The 22,095-nt window shown below is 42.3% G+C and overlaps 1 pseudogene; it reads left to right on the top strand.

Moving 5' to 3' along the window:
• Positions 1-1,548: 1,548 nt before the first annotated feature.
• On the top strand, positions 1,549-2,214 carry LOC101657236 (annotated as a pseudogene).
• Positions 2,215-22,095: the final 19,881 nt, after the last annotated feature.

The following is a 22,095-nucleotide window of genomic DNA, read 5'->3' as shown; positions in this document are numbered from 1 at the left end:
CCTGCCCACAGGCAAGGCCGTCAAGAAGCTCGTCATGAGGAGCCCAGGGGAGGCTGCGCCGTCAGACATTTCCGAAGCGAGTGTCTTCGACGCATACCCGCTTCCCGAGCTGTCCGTGACGCCCGGAAGGACTGAACCCCCCACCTCGATTTAGACCTGCAGGTGCTGCCCCGCGACCTCCTCCAAAGCCTATGTAAAGATTAGAAGCTGAAGAAAAACAAACCTGAAAGGAAATAAAATGGAAATTGTTCATGGAAAAAGAGAGAGATTGAGTCACACAGCTAGTAAGTGGCAGAGCCAGTTTTTAAATGATTCCCACCTGGCTCTAAAGCCATCAAAATTTGACACTTAAGTAATGTCTTCATTATACTTCACTGGGTTAAGACTAAACTCTGGAGTCAGTCTTGCCTGAGTTCAAATCCTGGTTCCTCTACTTACTAGGTGGACAAAGTACTGAACCATTTCTGTGTCTCTGAAACAGTCATAGTATCCAGAGGGGGTTCTTAGGATTGAATTAGTTCATGTAAATGGTTTAGAACCGTGTCTGACATATTGTAAAGACTTAGTAGGCTCCTGGGTTTCTTTGTTTTAACGTTGTCATTATAGTATTTTGTTCTTTCCACTGAATTAATTTGAACTACAACCTCTCATTAACTATTACCCGGCATTTCATATAACAGCAGTAAAAAAAGAAACTCATTTTGTGCGTGGCATGCATTTAGCCGTGACAAAGCACCAGGGTGCCGGGAGAGCAGTGCTGGCTGTGCTGCTCACGGCTGAGTCCACGGACTGTGGTTTGGCAGTTATGTCCTCGTCGTACTCCACTTGGTGACCGGAGGCAGCCAGCCTGGTTTTTTACCTTCTGCTGGGTGTTTTGCATAAGGACCTCATCTTCAGAACTTAACCCTGTTGGTATGTGAGGTGAGTGAGCCAGGGCACATAGGCATACCTGGCAGATAGCAGGAGTTTGGTTCCAGACCACCTAATAAAGCGAATATCCAGTAAAACAAGTCATGATATCTGCGCCACCCACCCCCCACCCCCGCTCCAGTTCATATAACTTACGTCTACATTAACTGTAGTATTCTGTTAGGGTTTCAAATATTGTGAGCATGACTGAAATGGGACACAGGGACAGAGATCGTTTGCTATTGGAAAAATGGTGCTGGCAGACTTGGCTTGGCACAGGGCAGTTGCTGTCACCTCCAGTTTGAATCAGGTGTAATGTCTAAGAGGCAGAGCGCAACGCCAGTCTGCCTGTGCTAAGGTTTTATGAAAAGTGCGAATCTACACATTTTCTTGGTCTTCGTAAAAGAAGGAGGGCCTCACTAAAACTTGCGGAGGCGTTGAGACGTAGTGGAGATATTTGTGACCCGCTTATCAGAGGATTTGTTTCTAGCCTTTTTGAGCCTAGGCTTAAAATTGCTGTTTCATAGGAAAGATTGTAAAGCCCTGTCTGGCAGTCCAGGAGACCCCGCACAGTGTTGCCAACACCCCGGTGGAGAAGCTGAGTTTGAAATTAAAAGTGGATACCAAACTATTTCAGCGATGCAGACAATAAAGTGTGTTGTTGTAGGTAATGGTGCCGTTGGTAAACAGGTCTCCTGATATCCTACCCAACAAACACATTTCCATCCGAATACGTACCAACTGTTTTCCACAACTATGCAGTCACGGTTATGATTGGTGGGGAGCCATATATTCTCGGGCTTTTTGATACTGCAGGGCAAGAGGATTATGACAGATGACGGCCGCTGAGTTATCCACAAACAGATGTATTTCTAGTCTGCTTTTCAGACTTTCATTTGAAAATGTGAAATAAAAGTGGGTACCTGAGATAACACACCACTGTCCAAAGACTCCTTTCTTGCTTGTTGGAACCCAAATTGATCTCAGAGATGACCCCTCTACTATTGAGAAACTTGCCAAGAACAAACAGGAGCCTATCACCCCAGAGACTGCCGGAAAGCTGGCCTGTGACCTGAAGGCTGTCAAATATGTGGAGTGTTCTGCACTCTCACAGAAGGGCCTAAAGACTGTATCTGACGAAGAAAAAAAAAAAAAAGACTGTATCTGACTAAGCAATATTGGCTGCCCTGGAGCCTCCAGAACCGAAGAAGAGCCGCAGGTGTGTGCTGCTGTGAGCATCTCTCAGCCTTTCTGCACAGCTGGTGTCGGCGTCATACTAAAAGCAATGTTTAAATCAAACTAAAGATTAAAAATTAAAATTCATTTTTGTAATAATGACAAATGCCATGCACCTACCCACATGCATTTGTGTGAGACAAGGTCCATATGTATGTAGGTGTGGCCCTCTGCTCTCTCCCTGTACTGGTTAATTTTGAGTCATTGTATAGTGCCAGAAAAGTGATCAGTACTAGTTTTTGTTTCATCGTTTCAAGGAGATCTTTTTAAAAGCAAGGCATGCTTGTTGATGACTCTGGGACAAGCTAATTCGAATTTTTGAAGCTGCTCCCTGGTTCCACTCTGGAGAGTAATGAGTAATCTGGGACATCTTAGTGTTTTGTGTTGTTTATCCTTTTATGGGGGTGGGGAGGGGGAGTGTGTGGGGAGCTCATTTTACTTAGTTTTATTTTTTATTCATTAACCAGTGGGCAGCCCCCGAGGGGAGGAAGACGGGATTGCAGTCACATTCCACTTATAGATCATTGCAGTCACATTCCACTTATAGATCAAGTTTAAACGCCATGTTCCCTACCTGGTGCTCTTAGGAAGGAGTGAGGTAAAAGCCTCATTCGATAACATACCCCTTTTTGTATGTTTTCTCTCCACCCAAGAGTAGGTCCAGTATTTGATGAAACTCATGACAGTGGGTGGAGCCTGTCTTGCCCCTCCTCTTTTCTAGGATGCACTATATACTTGACTGACTTTCAAGGAAATTTGTTTGCCCGTTTGCTGAGTTTTTGGAAGTTAATTTCTAACTTCTTTGACTGATAAACGAGAAAAATATTGCACCTTTAAAAATACACCAAATGAATTGAGTTCATAATTTAAAAAAACTGTTTTCCTTGTCAGTCATTGTCTGATATGCTTAGCTTAGATGTGCAGCTTAATAGGATATGATATTGTGTTCCTAGAACACAACCGAAGACCTGGTGTACAGAGGACATATGAGGGGTGATGCTAGCAGACAGATGTCTATGGAATGATTCACATCCTCTTTCAAGTGATGGGGATGGAGGCCTGCTTCATTAAGAAGCTGGGGGTGGGGAGAACATTTAACAACATGGGGACCAGTCAGGGGAATCCCCCTATTTTGTTTTTAACATGTGAGGAACCCTAGAGCAGCCAGCTGAGGCTCTCTAGTTTAATAAGTATCATGGAACGAGTCTTAAGAAGACTCTACGTAAGTGCCAGTAGGGATTGTATCAGCTTATTTTGGTGCAGCTTCCAATTTCTTATAATGTTTAGGTTATCTTTTCTACCTTCCCCAAATCCTAATTCTTGTAGAATCATGAGTGTTGAACCATTGCTTTCTCATGTCTCAATTCTTTGTATATGCATTCTTTTCAGATGTATTAAACAAACACAAAAACCCTTTAAAAAAAAGGAAAAGATTGTAAGGATCAGATGAAGTAACAAAAACCAATGAGTAAACATGTTTGCTTTGTAACATCGACAAAGAATATTGAATCTGCCTTAGAAATCTGTCTCGGAAGAATGTTCCTGAGAAGTGAGGATGACGAGACTTTGTCCTCCTTTGGATATGCTATGAGGAGCCAATCCCAAGTGGAGGACATCATGCTTGGTTTTAAAAAAAGACCCTAAGCAAGATGGATTGGCCAATAGCAACAGTCAGGTTAAGCTCAGTAAGGACGGCCAGCCAGTGTTTCTGCTGTTACGTATAAAGTCACTGTGAGTCAGAATCGACGTGGATCGCACATGCCACTGCCGTGGAGAGGGGCTGTAATGAAGTATTGTTGAGTAGATTATGAGAAGAAATGTCATCTTCCTTAGAATGAAACAGATAGTGCCTTATGTATCTGTATGAGGGGCATCAAAAAGTGTGTAGAAGAATTACATTATCGTTCAGTTTCACTTTCCTACACTTTTTGAAGCCCACTCATATCCAAAGATTATAGTCTATATCATAAAACTATCTAAGACCCATCCCATAAATTTGTCTGAATCTCTGTTTTGGTAGAGAGAGTAAAATATAGTATTTGCAGTTAAAGTCATCCCTTGGTATCTGCAGGTAAATAATTCCTGCCCCTCACCCCCTGTGGATACTAAAATCCTAGAACTTGCAAGTGCCTTATATAAAATGCTGTCGTATTTGCATGTAGCCTATGCACATCCCCCCATATACTGTAAATCATCTCTAGATTACTTATACCTAATACGATGTAAATGTTAGGTAAATAGCACTTTATGTGCCCGCTTCCCCTCACTGCTTTAACCACTTAATAGCCGCCCCACCCCCCACGCATCTCAATATTTTTGAGTCATTGTAGTTGAGGAAGCTGTGGGTATGGAGAGCCAGATGTATATCCATGTTGATATCAGACTACCTCTCTTTGTTATTCAGAGCCCGGTGGCGTAGTGATTCTGAGTTGGGCCGCTAACTGCATAGTCAGCAGTGTAAAACCAGCAGCAGCTCTGGGAGAAAGCTGGCCTTTCTCCTCCTGTAGAGTTAGCAGTCTTGGAAACGCAAGGCGCAGCTCTGCGCGGTCCTGCAGGGATGCTGTGAATTGACATTGGCTCGTTGGCAGTGAGTGTGATCTTGTTCCTCAGAAAGTGCTTACTGTCCGTTGCCCTAAGAAGCAGGTGATGCTTCTGCATAAGTCAATGCAGTTGTTGGATCTAAAACTATCAAGACTACTGTTATCCTGTTTAAAAATCTTCTTGAGAAACTATTTCATGTATTCAGCCTAAATTCCTAACTCGTCTGTTAAGTATCTCTTCAAAATGGAGAAGTGTCAGACACTCTTAGGTACTAATGTATCATTTTCTATTCCAGCTCTTAATTTTCTTCTTAAACAGTTCTAAGCTTTAAGAAAATATTTTCAGTGATTCCAACAGTTTCTGAGTTTCCTGTTTGTAAAGAGATATTTTTTCTTTTCTCATTTTAAAAATAGCCTGTTCATTTTAGAGAATTTGGCATATTTAGTAAACATAAGGGTGGGGGGTGTTAAGTCACCTGATCATATCTGTAGGGGAGAACTATTTCCATCTTAAATCCTTTTTTTCTGTGCATGTAGTTTTTCATCTATTAATTTTAACTTGTTTTTTGTAACTTGATAGTTTGTTTTAGTTGATGTTTTAAAACATTTCAGTCTTTTAATATGAATTACATTTGTTCTTCATGTTAAGCTATCTTTGTCATGCTGCCTTATTCTTTTTTATGTCTGAATTTTGTTTTCTAATAATTTGTCCTTATGTTCATGCAAGAGAATGGCCTATAATCTTTCCAGGTAATGAATGGCCTTGCCCAGTTTTAGGTCAGGGTTGTATTGGTTCAGAAAACAAGCTGGAATATAGTTCTCTTTTTTCCAGTTCCTGGAAGCGTTTGTAATTGATGTGATTTCTTCCTTAGCAATTCATTAACCAAGTCATTTGGTCCTGGAGTTTTCTTTTTGGAAAAATTTTAATTATCGAATAAATTTTCTTTATGTAGGACTTTTAAGATTTTCTATTTCTTGTGTCCTGATAAATTGTTGTACATTTAGAAATGTACTCATTTTATCCATATTTTCAAATTTATCAGCAGAACTGGTGTGGTTTAGTTGCCTAAGGAGCCTTGGTGACATAGTGGTTGTTCGTCTGGCTGCGATTCAGAAGGTCGGCAGTTCCTGCCGAGAGTTATATCCTCAAAATCCCACAGGGACAGTTCTGCCCTGTTCTTTAGGGTCACTATAAGTTGACATCGGCTCAATGGCAGTGAGTTGGGTATTTGGTCTTTCGTAGCTGCTTGTCTTTTAAAACATTTTTGGCAGGTGTGAAATCCTGGTGAGCAGATAGGCAGGGCAGGCCGGAACTTCAGTCCACAGGTGAAATTGCTTCCCCTGAGAACCTCAGTTCTGTTAATAAAGCCTTTCCCTGCCAGCTTTTTATCCGCAGCTGACCTCCTGTGACTTCACAGGGGAAGAGGAGAGTCAAAACTCATGTTGTGGCTGCCGAAGCTGATGCCTCACATCTACCAAAACACCTTCAGAACCTTATGATTCATGAGGTTCATGATTTCAACACTGCGGACAATAACCTGGCTAAATTGCCACATAAAATTAACCATCACTTCTCCTTCTCCATGCATTTGCCCCTCCAGATGTGGCTACCTTAATAGTTTATTGGATGGCTTCAAATAAACGTATATTTTCTATTTTACCCAGTTTTTCTGATAACTGTTAGTAGAAGGTTTAGTTTTATAGAACTATAACTATCAGAACCAGATGTACCAATGTGTTCTTGAAAAAATGTTCTAAAACATTTTTTTAAATGTGTGCATAGAAATTCAGTTTGTGAATCATCTGTAAGTTAGCTTGGTTCTATTTTTCTTCCACATTAAGTGATGTTATGATGACTGTCCCATTACATTTGTATTATCTTTATTCATATTCAACATATTTAGAAGTGTGATTTCAGTCAAAGGATGATCACTCTTGGTAAGCTATATGGAATATAAGGGGGCTTCAAAAAGCTCATGGAAAAATGAAATTGAAAGATAATGGAATTTTCCATTGATTTTTTTTTTAACATTTTATTGGGGACTTTTACAGCTCTTACAATAACCCACACATCAATTGTTTCAAGCATATTTGTACATATGTTGTCATCATTATTTTCTAAACGCTTTCTATTTGAGCCCTTGGTATCAGCTCCTCTTTTTTCCTGCCCTTCCACCCTCGTGACCCCTTGATAAATTATAAATTATTTTCATATCTTGCGCTGACCACTGCCTGCCTTCCTCCACAGTTTCTGTTGTTGCTCCCCCTGGTGGGGGGGGTGTCTATGGATTTTTTGAGGCCCCTTCTTCTATTCTTAAATTACTCTTCAAAAAAGTTGTATCAGTTCAGCCAGAGTGCCCATTTTCCCAAATCTTGGCAAACTGCATTATAATTTTTTAGTCTTTGACAATTGAGTAAGTAAATGAATCCTATTTTAGCATATTATCCTTTAATTAATAAAGATATTTTAAAAAATATTTGAATCACTTGGTGCGTTTCAGAGACTGAAACGATTTGGATCTGTCATACTGTGAACTACAATGTGCCAGAATGCTCCGACCTCCTCTGAGTTCACAGGCTTCCGGAAGGAGACTCTCCTCATCCTCATCCAGCGTGATTCCTGCGAGGCTGAGCCTTCCCACCTCCACCTCCCAGCCCTCCTTGGCACTGCTGACACTGGCTGGCTTTCCTTGGTGGTGGTTATTGTTGTTAGGTGCTAGGCAGCGGTTCTCAACCTGTGGGTCTCGGCCCCTTTGGGGGTTGAACGACCCTTTCAGAGGGGTTATCCAATTCTTAACCTTAGAAAAATTAGTTAGGAATTAACAATGTAAATAATGTTATGATTGGGGGGTCACCACACCATGAGGAACTGTACTAAAGGGTCGCGGCGTGAGGAAGGTTGAGAACCAGTGTGCTCGAGAGTTGGTTCTGACTCACAGTGACCTTATGTAGAACAGACCCGCCTCACAATGGTTCTTCTGTTTGAGCCCCTGGTTGCAGCCACTGTCGGTCCATCTTGCCCAGGGCCTTCCACTTTACCAAACACAGGGTCCTTTTCTAGCGACTGGTCTCTCCCGATAACATGTCCAAAATATGTGAGATGAAATAATGCTATTCTTGTCTCGGAGGAGCATTCTGGATGTACTTCTAAGATTGATCTGTTTGTTCTTTGGGCAGCCCATGGTACTTTCAGTAGTCTTGCCAGCACCATAACGCAGATACATCCGTCATTCTTTAGTCTTCTTATCAGTGTCCACCTTTCACATGCATTGTGAATATCTTGAAAATATTATGGCTTGCGTCAAGCGCAGCTTAGATCTCAGAGTAACAAGCAACCTTGCTTTGTCAGCACTTTAAAGAGGTCGTGTGCAGCAGATTTACTCGGTGCAATGTGTTTTTGATCTCTTGATCCTGGAGCATTGATTGTGGTTCCAAGCAAGTTGAAATCCTTGACAACGTCAATGTGAGGATTTTTTTGTTGTTGTTATAATCCATACTGAAGGCTGCAATCTTTGATCATCAGCAAATGCTTCGCCTCCTCCTTCCTCCTCACTTTCAGCAAGCGAGGTGGGTTTCTTTTTTCTCGGTTTCCTCATCTGTGAAAAGGGAGGTATTAGTTATACCTATATAATAGTGTTGTTTGGTTTTTTTTTGTTTTACACTTGTGAATTGGGTCTAAAAATTGACAGCGCATATCAGTTTTCCTTTCAACAATTCATACAGATTTTGTTTCAAACCGTTCTTGCAGTCCCCACCATAAACATCACTTCTCCTACTTCTCTGGGTTTCCTGTTTGCATTCCTCTGCCTTTCTGCATTTTCTAAACTTTGTCCTTAGGTAAATGCTGCCCTTTTGGTCTCAAATAGCTGATTATTCTAAGGTGTGCATACCTTCCCATTGTTATTGTTCTCCTTATAGGACTGTCTGTGCTTGGCTGAAAATTGAGCCATGGGGGGTGAGTTCATTTCCAGACCTGCAGAGTGACTAAGGGCCATAGTCTTGGCGCTCACACTACTCTGTCGACCAGTAAGCTTGGTACTTTTTTGAATTTTGTTCCACATTTTTCTCTCCCTCTATGAAGACCTTCTAATGTGAGCTCTTTCAGAGCAGTTGATAATGGTTGCAAGGTACCATCTAGTTCTTCTGGTCTCACTTGTGGAGACTGATAAGCACATGGTCCATTCATCCATTGGACTCATTGTTTCCATGCATCTTCAATTTTCTTGATTCTGTTTTCCTTTGGACAAGGAAAGCCCAAGAGTTGTGTGTTAGTCTGGGTAGACTAGAGAAACAAATCCATGGACACACATGTGTGTAAGAAAGAGATTGATATACTAGAGCAATTGAACATTGAGAAAACATAGGTCCGATGTTAGCCCATATTCCTATACCAATCTATAAAGTCCTCTTCAGACTCACAAAACACATGCAATGATGCCGAATATAGATCACAGGCCAGTGAGTAGAAAGTCTTTGGATCCGGAGGCGTTGTAAGTGTCTCAGCGCTGGCAGGGGTCTTTACGTGGCTTCTAGGGCTTCAGAGGTCTGGTTGCATCAGGGTGGGTCCATGTGTCTTGTCAGGTGCTATGTCTCCCAAGGAGTTGCAGAGAGAGACATTGTGCCCTACCTCCAAGAAGGAATACTAGATTTCCAAGAATTCTCAAGAGAAGGTCAGGCCCACACAGAAGCCTCATTGGCTATGATCCAATTGACAGACTAGACTCCACCCCTTCACTCATAATCCTCTCAAATGGACAATTCTGTAATTACCACAAGTCACATGGCTGCTCATGAGTTCACAGCCCCACTCACTACTCGCCCAAAGAGATGGAGAACATTGTCTCTGTGCCACTTGAACCTGGTGGCCCCAGAGATCCTGATCCTCAGCCCCCCCCCAGGCCCAGCGACCCATTCTCTTGGTGTTTGGCTATGTCTGAGAAGTTTTCATTGCTTGGCCCTCTGCATGCTTCATTGCGTTCATGGCTGTTTTTGCTGCAGAGGTTAATATTCGTGTGCAGCTACCCTTACACTCGTGGGTATGTTCCTCCTCTCCCTCCGGACGCCGTCAGCCTGTATCTAGGCATGCATTTCCTCCTGTTCGCGGGAGGGCACATCAGTTCTGACCCGTGGTGACCTATATAAAACAGAACAAACTACTGCCCAGTCCTGCGCCGTCTTCACAGTTGTTAGTCCATCTCGTCAGGGGTCCTTCTCCTCTTTCCTGCCCATCTGCCTTCCCAAGCATGATACACCCTTTTCCAGGGACAGGTCTCTCCTGAAGACATACTCAGAATCGTGAGACAAAGTCTCACCACCCTTCTAAGGAGCATCACTGCACAATTGTGTAGGTGGCAGTATTTGCTTCTGTTGCCTTTTATTATTAACACTTCCCCCAGTGTCTTCCCCTGCCTCTTTTTTTTGCTCATCTTCCTCCTAATTGTACTTTACCTTCCCCTTCACCCAAGTTAATACTTGCCTGCTCTCTAGGAGTAATTATCCTATTTCCTGCCCCGCCCACCCTTGGTAACCATCAAAGAATGTTTCTCTCAGGGCGCAGACCTTTTTCTTGACTTTATAACAATAGTGATCTCATAATATCTGTCCTTTTTGATTGACTAATGTCACTCAGCAGCATGGTCTTGCAGTTCATCCATGTTACAAGGTTTTTCCCAGACTCGTTACTATTGTTCGTAGCATCCATTGTGTGGATCTACGATTGATGTATTTTTCCATTCTTCCATTGATGGATTTAGGCTGTTTTTACCTTTTGGCTATCATGAATAGTGCCACTTCCAACATTTGAAGGAAGTAGTGTACCATTTTCCACAGTGATTGTATTTTACCATCTAGTTGTTTTGATTAAATGGATTTTTGCAAAGCACTTCAAATAACATGTAACACATGATTATGGATCAAACCAGTGTAATCTGTTTTATAAGTTTAATAATGATATTTGGAGCCATCTGGACTTAAAGTGTAATGTTTGCGGTGATTTGGCATCTTGAAAAATAGCACCAGATTACATTGTTACTGTTTTAAAATATATTCTTGGGTGATTGCCCTTAGATTTGCTGCTGAGTTGAAATGAGGTATTGCAGTGTTGAATAGGCAGGGAGGTGAGAATCGTTCTCGTTAGGTGCCGTCGAGTTGAATGGAGCCCAGAGCGACCCCGTGTGCAGCAGCACGCAGCATGCCTGCTCCTTCTGTTTGAGCCCGTGGTTGCAGCCACTCTGTTGGTCCATCTCATCAGGGGCCCTCCACTTTACCAACCCTGATGTCCTTTTCCTAGCACGGCTCCCTCCTGAGGAGCCGTGGTGGTGTAGTGGATGTGAGTTGGGCTGCTGACTGCAAGGTCAGCAGTTTGAAACCACCTGCTTTCTACTCACAGGAAAAAGTTACAGTCTTGGAAACTCAGGGACAGTTCCGCTCTGTTCTCTAGGGTTCCTCAGTCTGTATCCACTCAGCGGTAGTGAGTTTGGTTTTTTGCTTTGATCTCTCCTGACATGTCCATAGTATGTGTTTAACATCCTTGCCTGTAAGGAGCACATTGGCTATACTTCTTACAAGACTGATGTTTGTTTTTTTGGCAGCCCATGATACTTTAAATATTCTTCATCAGCACCATAAATCAAATGCATTTATTCTGCTTTGGTCTTTTTTTTAAATCATTTTATTAGGGGCTCATACAACTCTTATCACAATCCATACATACGTAAAGCACATTTGTACATTCATTGCCCTCATCATTCTCAAAACATTTCCTCTCCACTTAAGCCTCCAGCATTAGGTCCTCATTTTTCCCCTCCCTCCCCGCTCCCCCCTCCCTCATGAGCCCTTGATAGTTTATAAATTTTTATTTTGTCATATCTTGCCCTGTCCGACGTCTCCCTTCACCCACTTTTCGGTTGTCTGTCCCTCAGGGAGGAGGTCACATATAGTTCCTTGTAATCGGTTCCCTCTTTCCTACCCACTCTCCCTTTACCCTCCCAGTATCGCCACTCACACCACTGGTCCTGTAGGGCTCATCCGCCCTGGATTCCCTGGATTTCCAGTTCCTAAATGTTCCTGTGTACATCCTCCGGTCCAGCCAGACTTGCAAGGTAGAATTTGAGTCATGGTAGTGGGAACGGGGAGGAAGCATTTAGGAACTAGAGGAAAGTTGTATTTTTCATCGCTATGGTCTTTTTTATTCAACGTCCAACGTCACGTGCCTATGAGGCAAATGAAAATGTCATGGCTTGGGTTAGGTTCACCTGAGTCCTCAAAGTGACCTCCAAGCTTTTCAGCACTTTAAAGAGATCTCGTGCAGCAGATATACCCAGTGCAATGCGCCTTTTGATCTCAACGGCTGCTTCCTGAAGCACTGTTTGTGGATCCCAACAAGGTGAACCCCTTGACAACTCAGTCTTTTCTCTGCTCCTCCTGAGGTCCCCTATTGGCCCAGCTGTGAGGGTTTGGGTCTTTTTTACATTGAGTTGATCAGCAATCTTTGATCTTCATCAGCAAGTGCTTCAAGTCCTCCTCACTTTGGCACGCAAACTTGTGTCATATGCATATCACAGGTTATTAATAAGCCTTCCTCCAATCCTGATGCCACATTATTCTTCATATAATCCAGCTTCTCTTATTATTTGTTCAGCATAGATTAAGTACAGTGAGAGGACACAACTCTGGCACTCTTTTTCCAATTTTAAACCATGCAGTATTCCCTTGTTTTGTTCATACAACTGCCTCTTGTTTCATGTACAAGTTCATCATGAGCACAATTTAAGGGTTCTGGAATTCCCATTCTTCTCAAGGTTATCCATAGTGTATTATAGTGCACATGGTCAAATGCCTCTGTAGAGTTAATTTAACACAAGTAAACATCTTTCTGGTATTCTCTGCTTTTGGCCACGATCCATCTGAAGTCCACGATGATACCTCTTGTTCCACATCCTCCCCTGAATCCTGCTTGAACCTCTGACAACGCCCCGTCAGTGTACTCCTATAGTCACTGTTGAATAATCTTCAGCAAAATCCTATTTGCATGTGACAGCAATGATAGTCTGTAATTTCTGCCTTGATTCATCTTTCTTTGGAATGAGTACACATATGGATCTCTTATAGTCAGCTGGCCAAGTTAACTGTCTTCCAAATTTCTTGGCATAGATGAGTCAATGCTTCCAGTGCTTCATCAGCTTGTTGAAATATTTCATTTGGTATTCTATCAATTCCTGGAGCCTTGTTTTTGACTGATGTCACCGGTGCCACATGGACTTCTTTCTTCAGTACCATTGGGTCTTGCTCCTATGCTGCCTCTTGAAATGGTTAAATATAACTAGATTTTTTTTTTGATACAGTGGCTCTGTGTATTTTTGCCTTTTGACGCTTCCTGCATCCCTCAATATTTTGTTAATAGAATTTTTAAATATTGCAACTGAAGACCTTTAATTTTTTCCTTAGTTCTCAGAATTAATAAAGCTTTATTGCTGATGAAAGAGAGCAGACTAATCAGTTTTGTGTGAAGGATTAATTCAGATGGGTAGAAGACTCCTCCCTCTGCCATATCATACAATTACAGGACACACCATGCAAACCAGCATCAGAGGAGTTGTACTTACATAATACATCAGTTTTAGTTTTTAGAATTTACTTGAGTTTTTTGAATATTCAATAAGCATTGTTTTAACAAAGGGCTGCTTTTTCAAAACAACTAAAAAAACCTGAATAAAAAAAAAAAAAACCTGAATACTCCAAACAAACTGAAGTGTTAAAAAAAGAATATATTAAGAAAAAAATAATGTATTAAGAGCATCATTACAGCTTTAAGTGTTTGTTGGAAATCCCAAATTTAAGACCGCGGTTAGAGGAGATTTGACTCTTACTGTCTATGTTTTATATTTTGTGTTTCGTGGTAGGTACAGAAGATACATTTCTTTAACTCTGCTTATAATGTATTAAATTTTTGAAACTATGATTTGACTAATGGTAAAAGAAACACATTTTTTAAAGGGCATTTAAATTGTTTAACTATAAACTTAAGGCCTTAAACCTTAGTTTAAACCCAAGTAGCTGTAATACAGTTTTTCCGTGCATAAAAGCAGCTTTGGGACGTGAGTCCCGTTGACTCGGGTATCGGGGGTGGTGATTCAGGAGGGTCAATAGTGGAGCGTTGAAAATGTAACCAAGCATTATAGTCCCGTCCTTGCTGTCAGTGTGCTTCTATGTGACCATCTATTAGCAGAACCTAGTGATTCATAGAGAAGGAAGGAAGGAAGGAAGGAAGGAGGATGTGCAGTAGGAGGAGCTCCAGCCTTCCTGTGCAACTCGAGTGCAGCTCTCTCTGGTTCCCCTTTCTCAGGTTATGGCTGCCAAGGTGGAGCTGAGGAAGAAGCAGCAGACATCTTGGCATTTTCTCCCATGCCCCATTTGTGCCTTGAAGTTCTGTTTTGTAGGTTATCTAATAGAGCTTCACTAGCTCTCTTGTATTTGCCTCGTTTTCTTCTTTTTGTCTATTTTCTGTTGTTAGTTTATTAGCCTTCATTGACTATTGTGAAAAATAACCCATTGTAGTCTGTGAAAATGACATTTTCCAAGTTTTTTTTCTATTGTCTTTGTTCCTTTGTCATGTAAAAAGTTTGGAATTATATTTCAGACAGATTTATCTTTCTCTTGTTAAAATTTTGGGTTTAGGGTACTGATTTAAAAGACCTCCTCAGGTGGACTTTGGGCCTCTGCTCAAGCCCTCCCTCAATGCAAGAGCATTTTGTTGTAACAACATGGCATACATTCTTTGAAGCTCACCCTCCTGATAAAATTGCATCCAACAAAACAGGTGCATAAGCAAATGTGAAGAAAGCAGATGGTGCCCAGCTATCAAAAGATACAGCATCTGGGGTCTTAAAGGCTTGAATTGAAGTTAAACAAGTGGCCATCTAGCTGAGAAGCAACAAACCCACATGGAAGAAGCACACCAGCTTGTATGATCATGAGGTGTCGATGGAATCTGGCAACAGACACCAGAAGACTTGAAACAAAAAAGCATTGTTGAGAACGAGGGGTGTAGGAGCAGAGGCCCAAAACCCATCTGTAGAAAATTGGACATCCCTCACAGAAGGGTTACAATGAAGGGATGGGTCAGCCAGGGCGCAGTATAGCACTGATGAAACACACAATATTCCTCTGGTTCCTTGAGGCTTCCTCACCCCCCACTATCATGGCCCCAGTCCTGCCTTTCAGTTCTGGCTAGACCGAAGCATGTACATAGGTGCATGTGTAAATCCACAACCAGGCCCCAACTTGTTTTTCAACTAACTCTTCCCTCAGGGCCATCTGTTGTGTGCAGCTCCTCAGTTGATGCTCTGATCATCTGCGTGTATTTCCCAAAATTGTAGGAGATGACAGTGGGGCGGATTCCCTTCTGAATTTACCTTCACTCAAGCCTGATTAGTCTACTGTCCCTTTCTTTCAGATGGTAATAAAGCCTGGCTCATGCTTTTTATACCATTCTGTCAGGATTGCCTTTCCACTTTTCACTGTTGAAGTTCTACCTATTTACATCCAGAGAGCATACTATTATACTAGCATGATTTCCAGGATATAGTGTTAAGTTAAAACAGCCAAGTTTCAAAAAGAATGGATATGGAATTCTATCTTGTGTAAAAAGGTACAAGAAGAATTAAGATTATGTATCTATACACACATATTTGCTTATTTCTGCAAAAGAAACACAAGACAAATTCATAAAGGTGGCTATATGCCGAGAATAAAGATGGGAACAGATTGGAGAGAAGCAGGGAGCAAAAACATAATGAAAAAGTATTGAAATAATGAAAAAGTATTAAACAACTGAATACAAAAAGCAATGGCTCAACCAAAAGGGAGGTAAAACCACTTGAACTTACACGTACCCTAACTGTACTCTAAGAACAAACAGAACTTTCTCTCAAATAACACTTGACTCGGTAGATTTATTGTTAGTAAAAATAATTTTATAATTCATTTATGAACTATAATTTTTTTTTCAATGTCAGGAAAACCAAACCAATTCACTGCCATCAAATCAATTCCAACGTTTTGACCCTGTGGGACAGAGTAGAACTTGATCTTTTGGGTTTCTGAGGCTGTAAAATCTTTATGGGAGCAGACGGCTGCATCTTTCTGCTGGGAAGCAGCTGATGGTTTTGAATCCCTGGCTGACCTTGCAAACCTCAAGGTTAGCAACTCAATGTGTAGATCCTTAGGAGAGGAAAAATAATAAATTTTTAAAATTTCATTTTCCCACAAATGATTTGAAACTCCTCATTATACTAATTTAAAATAAAGTGTGTAGTATTGCATTTAAATGGGATCTGTCAGTATGGATTTACAGTTGGTTAAAGAAAAAAAAATCTTAACTTTGCTAGAATAAAATGATCTAGAAGCAATGACAACCCTCCTGCAATGAGGACAGCTAGTGCTCAGCTCATGGTTTCTAAATACCATACAAACTCTAGGGAGAAATAGCTGAGTCCACAGAGTTTTTGGCAGCCATGGGATAGGCAGAGATGTCTTAAGATGTAGAAAGCACTAAGGATAAACTTAAAAATGGATAAAGGAGCTGGCCAAGGTTTAAGACCTCTCCCATGACTTCCCATTCAAGTTCCATACCGGCACTGAAGGGTACACACATCTTGGGCCCTGCTTGCCTCGCCCGCTGCTGGGATCTGTCTTATCTCCCCTCTCTCCCTGCTCTCTTTGAGAGGCACCGGCCTTTTCTTGCCCTTGTGCTTACAGCTCCCTCTGCTGGGATGCTCAGTCCCTGACCACTCTGTGGCACACTCATTAATGAGGTCTCATGTCAGTCACCCACGTCCTCGACCACTGCCCTCTCCTTCACTAGAATGAGCCCCAAAGATGGAGGCCCACTTTCACTGCTGCCTCCCTGGAGCCCAGCCCAGGACAGGCACTCCTCAATTACTTGTTAAAGGATCGGTGTTTATTGTAGATACCTACCTCCTTTCCACCAATGACTTTCCCTTCCAAATAGCAACAATAGTTTCTATAATCTACTGCAATGAATTCTATTTGCCTTTCTAGATTTTGAATTATTTAAAATATTTTCCTCATTTGTTTTTTCACATGTCTCCATAGCTAGATTTTAAGCAATGTAGAGACCTGGGCTTTCCCTTATAAACCATGTATCCCCCAGAGCGGTCTACATACAGTGAACCTCAGTAAACAAGAAGGCTTCAAAAAGTTTGTGGGAGGAAATGAAATGAAAAGATAAAGTTTTTCTCCACACATCAAAACTGCAGGCCCCTCATAGAGTACACACTATTTGATCGCGTTGACTACACGTTTCAACCTTCTGAATCCATCCCTTTGCACTCACTGTTGGAGTGAGAGTTCTTAGTGTTTCCCAGCCTCCATCGAGGTGGATGGTGAAGAAGTAGGATGGGGAGAAGTTCACCAGCCTTAGAATGAACAGTATGCCCTTTATCCAACTGTTTAATTAACACTAGAGGTTATTACCTCTACATCTTTGCTAAGCCTTCATTCCAGATAGAAAAATCCTGGTTGTCTATCTCAATCTGCTCTCAGATGACAACTGTACATTTCCTTAGCTGGTCTAACTCCTCAGTACTGACCTTGTCTGCTTCCACTGTATTTTAATCCTCAGGTACAGTAGGCAGAACTTGCCTAATTCCCTATTAAAGGAAAGTAGGTTTCCCATTTGGGTTCACCTGGGGTTTCTGGGACCAGGTTCAAAGGTGTGGAGATGGGTGAGGGAGCAGGGAAGTGACGGACATAATTTAACACAAGGTTTACAGGTTGAGTCATTTTGATGCATTTCCATTTCCTCAGTGAAAATTACAGAAACCATTTACATTTACCTCCTACCATTTATGCTGACTTTCATCCATTGCACCAGACAAGTGAAGATCCAAACTATTGCCTTCTAAGCCTTCCAATCTCTAAATTCTGTGTGGTATACCTTTCTCTATGGTTACACGTCAATTTGATTCAAGGGTAAATGGAGTGTGAATCCCAGTAAATCGTTTTCATTCATGAAAGTATGACTTCAGTCATAAATATAAACGTAAACAATTTGTAGAGCATACACATTAAAGGTCAAGACAAGCATTGCAGCAGAGATTATCATACTGACTCAAGTGACCCTTAACGCTACCTGGAGTCTAGTATCTCAGATGTTATCTAATGTTAACTATTGTACATGTTTATATATATAAAATCACTTGGTTTCATTTATAAGTTAATAGTATATGATTAGGTTGTTTGTAAATAAACAGTTGTTTTTTAAAGCAAATGTGTAGTTTGTTCACATGTCAACTTGACACGTGCCTATAATGTTAGGTCCAGAAGGAGTGTCCATAAACCTGATGTTAAAATGTCTGGGTTGAGGGGGGTGGGTCTACAAGATCTCCCTCCTTCCCATACATTATTAACTGATAGCTAAGGGGCACGGCAGTTTGTCTGTCGTGACTCTGGTCCCTCTGTGTGTGTGTGCCACTCTCCAGTCAGCCTAATGTCCCAGTCTCAGAAGAAAGTCAGGCTTCCACATGTTTAAGCCTTCCTTGATTTCTTTTTCCCAGACTGTTTCTAAAAATGATAACCAATACCTCTGCTTTTCATATTTCCCAGTCTTGGCGCTTTCTTCAGTACAGTCCTCCAGATGGGCAATAACCTAACTGCTTAATCTTATGATTAAATATAAAACATCTAGCAAAGAGCAAGACTGTCTCTTTGTAAGTAATTTCCACTGGGTCTCTCTCATTCCTGTCCACTTGCCATCCCCCTCAGAGCCCTGGCCGACTGGAGAGAGAGCAACAATTGTGAGAGGGCGCCTGCTGCTTTCCTCCGCAGGTGTAGACTCTGTCCTGGTTCTGCCTCCCACTGGTGTGAGGGTGCTGAGCTGCCTCCCAAGGCGTGCACTCTGTCTTAAGGTCCTCACTTGTAAGAGAGGGTAATAATCATTAACCATGTGGAGTTGACAGAAAGGTGAAACAAGGTAACATATTTGAAGTGCTCAGTACATGGCTGGGAGAAGGATGAGACTCTCTCCTCCCACCCATCAAGAGTGTCGGTCTAGGAAACCAGAGGCAGCCCTACCCTGTCCTGTAGGGTTGCCGGGAGCTGGAGCCCACTAGATGGCAGTGCTTTTGAGTTGAATGCAATGCCTGGAACAAACCAAGCCAAACCAAACCATGGCAACGAAGCCTTGGGGGCTAGTGGTTATGTGGTGTGCTGTGATCCCCATGGCCAGCAGTTTGAAACACCAGCCGCTCACGAGAAAGACCAGTGACAGTCTCAGAAACTCACAGGGGCAGGTCTACCCTTCCTATAGGGTTGCTCTGAGTTGGCATCGACTCATTGGCATTAAGTGTGCCATTGGGTGGCTTCTGACTCATAGCGACACTGTAAATCTTTATGTTAGTAGACAGTCTCAACTTTCTTCCGAAGAGCAACCTGTGAGTTTGAACTGTCAACCTTGTGGTTTGTAGCCCACAGTGCCTAACCCACAGCACCAGCAAGGCTCCTGATACATATAGAAAATACTACATGATGTCTATTATTATTATTATTCCCACTACCACAAATAGCCCTCTCAGTCTACAAATAACTTTACAAACCTAATCTTATTTGATCTGGAAAACCTCAAGAGAAATAATGATTCTTCTATTGCTTGTGGGCAGCGTTGAGACATCGCAAGCCTCAGAGAGGTTTGCAATTTGCCCCCCAAACTCTAGCTAGGGGCAGAGTAGATGGCAAAATTGGAATCTTGGGTTGCTGTTATTTCTGTCACACTGCTTCCCCAAACCATCTTGCCTTTAATTGACCACCAATTCCAGAAGTAGTTGTTCTTCCTATGGTTTGTCAAACAGGAATGCAAAAAACCAAAGCGCAGTAGTTTCCAAGGTCATTGCTGCTGCAGTTCTTATTACTATGAATTATGCGAGTGACTTAATCCCATGGTAGAATGATTTTTTTCCCACACATAAAAATAGTAGGATTGGATTTTTTACTGCTTATAAAAGCACTATGTGCTTTTTGCCCCCCCCCCAAAAGGTGGGGGGGGCAGTATCAAGCCCTTTGCTGTCTAGCCAGTTCCAAATCACAGTGGTCCTGTAAGCTAGACCTGCCCAATGGGGTTGCCAAGCCTGGGGTCTTCATAGAAGCAGACTTCCATGACTCTCCCAGAGCAGTGGGGTTCAAACGTAGGTCTCTTGTTTAGCAGCTGAGCACCTAACCACTGCACCATCCGGGCTCATTAAAAATGGATAGTACCAAAGGCCTTCAAATGTTTGTGGAAAAATGGAATTGAAAAATAACAAAACAACCGAAGCCCTTTCATAGAGGTGGGGATACTGCCAGTGTTCAATGAACTTGGGTCTCTCCTCTCTCTTCCCCACCCCAGCACTGTCCCAGTGTGCTACCAGGGCTGCTGCCCCATCCGTAGAGAAAGCTACAGTGACTTTAGAAATCAACACTGCTGAAGTGAAATCTTCACAGACGTACTAGAGCCGTCTATCCCATTCTTTCTTTGGAATAAACTCTTGAAAATAAGATTTCTGTGGAAAAACATAACTGGTTTTTATGTTTCGATTTGTACTGCCGGATAAGTTTCCCATAACTATACCAACTTACACTCTTTCAGCAGCACAGGGTGACCACCCCTGGAATCCTTCTTTGGTAAACACTCTGTGTTTTGGTCTTCCTCGTATCTGTGCAAAACTGATAAAGTGAAATATGGTAGCTTCTTTTAATTGTAGTCTTAAAAAAAACAAAACCCAACCTGTTCATTTTCAACACTATTCCCAATATTTCACCTTTGAGAGCCTTAAAATGTGGATGGATAAAAAATGGCCTGCACTGAACAGAGGCACGAATAGACACAGAAGACAACCAGGCGGCCAGCAACTAGATGAAGAAATACTTGCCATCACAAGCCATTCAAGAGATGCAAACCAAAAAATGATGAGATACACCTCCTACCAACACTGATAGCAAATTTCACAAAAATAGAAAATGACAAACACTGGAGAGGGGGAACCAGTAGAGAGGTCTGAGGGGCCGGCCCCAAGCCCAATTACGTGGACATGCTCCCCTCCCCGCAGAAGAATTCACTTCAGAGGACAGCACTGAAGCCACAGCTCAGGGAGAGGGACAAGTCTGATCAGCGCACACGGGAGCAAATGAAGGGGGAGGAAGAGAGAGTGGAACACATCCTGACCTACCAAGCCTTGAGAATGATGTCCCTGCTCAGAGCAGCTAATGTACAAAGAGGACCATATGGCCAGCCCCAATACGAGACACGACATCCCTCACTGACCCATAGTGCTATGGGGGACAACACTGGCGACACAGTGCAGGAATTGCACCCAATCTGACCCCACCACACAGAGGTGAAACACTAAGGGTGTGCAACAGAACAGCAAGGGGAGCAGAGCAATCAAGTCCCCAGGGAATACCAAAAATAGACTTTGGGGCCAGGGCATGGCATCCCATCAGACTCAAACATTCCTAAAGGTCAACAAACATTCCTTGAACTATTTACAGGCTTTTCGTTTTGTTTTGTTTTCTTTTGTTGATTTGTTTCGATCTCTCTTGTTTTTTTGTGCATAATATTATCTCTGAAGGTCTATCTAGATAAGATAGGCGGGATAAACAATCTGAAGGAGAAAACAGGACCGACAGTTCTGGGGGGACATGGGAGAGGGGGAGGTGGGGGAAAGGAAGTGGGTGTTAACAAACCCAGGGACAAGGGAACAATAACTGATCCAACATTGATGACAAGGAGGGTATAAGCAGCCTGGTAGGGCTTGATCAAGGGTAATGTAACCAATCAAGAGGAATTACTGAAACCCAAATGAAGATTGAGCATGATAGTGGGATAAGAGGGAAGGAAAAAGGAAAGAACTAGGAGGTAAAGGGTATTTATAGAGGTCTAAATACAGGCATGTACATAATGTATATATATTTTTATACGAATATGGGGAAATAGTTCTATGCATGTATGTATAGGTTTAGTATTAAGGTAGCAGATGGACATTGGGCCTCCACTCAAGTACTCCCTCAATGCAAGAACACTTTACTATTAAACTGGCATTCCATGATGCTCACCTTCCCAACACGATCGCTGAAGACAAAGCGGGTGCATAAGCGAATGTGAAGAAAGCTTATGGTGCCTGGCCATCAAAAGATATAGCATCTGGGGTCTTCTTAAAGGCTTGAAGATAAATAAGCGACCACTGAGGAGCAACAAAGCCCACATGGAAGAAGCACACCAGCCTGTGTGATCATGAGGTGTTGATAGGATCAGGTATCAGGCATCAAAAAATCATTGTGAATGAGGGGGAGTGCAGAATAGAGACCCAAAGCCCATCTGTAGGCAACTGGACATCCCTTACAGAAGGGCCATGGGGAG

This window comes from Echinops telfairi, unplaced genomic scaffold, assembly GCF_000313985.2.
Source record: "Echinops telfairi isolate 266 unplaced genomic scaffold, ASM31398v2 ScPeMD7_3533;HRSCAF=4204_1, whole genome shotgun sequence".
In the NCBI taxonomy this organism is placed as follows: Eukaryota; Metazoa; Chordata; class Mammalia; order Afrosoricida; family Tenrecidae; genus Echinops; species Echinops telfairi.
This window is presented reverse-complemented; position numbering and strand designations above follow the sequence as displayed.